This window comes from Onthophagus taurus, unplaced genomic scaffold (genome assembly GCF_036711975.1).
Source record: "Onthophagus taurus isolate NC unplaced genomic scaffold, IU_Otau_3.0 ScKx7SY_28, whole genome shotgun sequence".
Lineage (NCBI taxonomy): Eukaryota > Metazoa > Arthropoda > Insecta > Coleoptera > Scarabaeidae > Onthophagus > Onthophagus taurus.
In genome coordinates, this window is record NW_027248953.1 from 25,001 (window position 1) to 27,500 (window position 2,500).

Consider the following 2,500-nt stretch of genomic DNA (forward strand, 5'->3'; position numbering starts at 1 on the left):
CTGGCGGAGCGATAATATAACGCCTGTGTTAATAAATGCAATTACCAAGCGTAAATGTTAACTTGTACGGTGTAAAACTAGCCCAAATCCGCCGCTACCGCGCAACAGAGAGTGCGCACGAGCTGGCGTTGTTACTTTAAGTAACGTGATCAAAAAAGATTACCCTGAACGGTGGATCACTTGGCTCGTGGGTCGATGAAGAACGCAGCTAATTGCGCGTCAAATTGTGAACTGCAGGACACTTGAACATCGACACTTCGAACGCACATTGCGGTCTTCGGATACTGTTCCTGGACCACTCCTGGCTGAGGGTCGTTTCAATTTCCACGACTGCCGGGCGCGCTACGCGCCGAAAAACGGCGCGGTGCGTCGTGGCAAATATCTGATCGTTCGCGAACGAGTCCGGCCCGCTTCGACCGCCCCTCCATAGCAGAGGGCGGCGAGCTCGTCCGTTCGTTTAGCGTCGATTAAAATTAACGCCTTTATTGGTTCGCGGCGAGCGACGTGCACCAGTATATCCAGTAATATACGGTCTCGTCGTGTTACATACGCCAGTCCGAACTCGATTGTGATCGACGTGTCAGAGAGTTTGTTTTACCGCATAAAACGGGCGTCGTCGTATTATAACAGCCCCGCATGTACGCCGAACGGCAACGACTAATGGAAATTTTTTACGAACGGTCTGACCGCCCAACGCGAGCGAGTCGTCGTAGTAATTAATATTTTTCGCTTGTCGGATTAAAAATGACGTATCTATGTTCGGAGGCGGCGATGCGATGTACAGTCACGTTTAGCGTTAATAAAACAATACAACACGGCTTCGTCAGATCGCGTAGAGTATCGATATTCGCGCGTCAGCGTAGCGTGAAGTGGTAACAACCACGCATAGCGAGGTGATTGAGAGAGCGTTTTGCGCTCTCCTTCCGTACTCGTCGCCCATCGAAGCGACGGATCGCTATGTTATGTTTGTTATTTTAACTACCGCCGAAAGAGCGCGCGAATATATCGACGGGTGCGTGCCGTTTGTGTGACCGAGGCGATGATATATTTTTGTTAAAAAAATATACGTTGTAATATAAGAGAGCTAGAGAACTTGGCGGCGGCAACTTAATAATTTTATATTTTTAAGAAAAAGCTACGCCTCCGACTCGCTCTTGTGAAACGCGACCTCAGAGCAGGTGAGAGTACCCGCTGAATTTAAGCATATTATTAAGCGGAGGAAAAGAAACTAACAAGGATTCCCTTAGTAGCGGCGAGCGAACAGGGAAAAGCCCAGCACCGAATCCCGCGGCCGGAAACGGACGCCGGGAAATGTGGTGTTAGGGAGGATCCGCTATCCCGAGATCGCACGGCGAGCCCAAGTCCTTCTTGAACGGGGCCACTTACCCAGAGAGGGTGCCAGGCCCGTAGAGGCGGCCGTCGGTAGCGGGAGGATCTCTCCTCAGAGTCGGGTTGCTTGAGAGTGCAGCCCTAAGTGGGTGGTAAACTCCATCTAAGGCTAAATATGACCACGAGACCGATAGCGAACAAGTACCGTGAGGGAAAGTTGAAAAGAACTTTGAAGAGAGAGTTCAATAGTACGTGAAACCGTTCAGGGGTAAACCTGAGAAACCCGAAAGGTCGAAAGGGGAGATTCAACGCGACCGGTGTTCGCGAGCTTCGTGTTTTGTTGACGAGCTGTCCCCCTCACGGGTGTGTCAGCCCGCACGGCACGTCGAACGATCGGGCATTGGACGCGTGCACTTCTCCTCCTGTAGGACGTCGTGACCCGTTGGGCGTCGGTTTAAGGCCCGCGGTGGAGACCGAACGCCGTTATTATGAGCGTTCGGACCCGCGGTGTCCCGACCGGCTCGACCGACGGTATAACTAAGGCGTGGGGCCGCGACTTGTTCGCGTCCGGCTCGTCGCAAGCGCGAACGTCAATCGAGGCGTCCGGGCCTGGTACCGGATCTTCGAACGTTCGGCTGTTGGCGACGTTGTCCTCGGACAGACCCCAAAATTTAATACACGCCAGTCTACGGCGCTATAGCTTTGGGTACTTTCAGGACCCGTCTTGAAACACGGACCAAGGAGTCTAGCATGTGCGCGAGTCATTGGGACTCTGATAAACCTAAAGGCGCAATGAAAGTGAAGGTCCGCCTCGCGCGGACCGAGGGAGGATGGGTCCGTTCTCGAACGGGCCCCGCACTCCCGGGGCGTCTCGTTCTCATCGCGAGATGAGGCGCACCCAGAGCGTACACGCTGGGACCCGAAAGATGGTGAACTATGCCTGGTCAGGACGAAGTCAGGGGAAACCCTGATGGAGGTCCGTAGCGATTCTGACGTGCAAATCGATCGTCGGAACTGGGTATAGGGGCGAAAGACTAATCGAACCTTCTAGTAGCTGGTTCCCTCCGAAGTTTCCCTCAGGATAGCTGGCGCTCGCATTGCGAGTCTCATTCGGTAAAGCGAATGATTAGAGGCATTGGGGTCGAAACGGCCTCAACCTATTCTCAAACTT

At 53.2% G+C, this 2,500-nt stretch overlaps 2 non-coding genes across 2 annotated transcripts in view; both read left to right on the forward strand.

The window, feature by feature from the left end:
- The first annotated feature begins 160 nt into the window (after positions 1-160).
- Positions 161-315, forward strand: LOC139432556 (5.8S ribosomal RNA). The gene has a single exon (XR_011642301.1). It is a non-coding gene; the product is annotated as a 5.8S ribosomal RNA (ribosomal RNA).
- An 849-nt stretch (positions 316-1,164) lies between these two features.
- LOC139432562 (large subunit ribosomal RNA) overlaps positions 1,165-2,500 on the forward strand; it is a 4,342-nt gene continuing 3,006 nt past the window's right edge. The window contains exon 1 of the ribosomal RNA XR_011642307.1: positions 1,165-2,500. This exon is cut by the window's right edge and continues 3,006 nt beyond it. This is a non-coding gene — a ribosomal RNA (large subunit ribosomal RNA).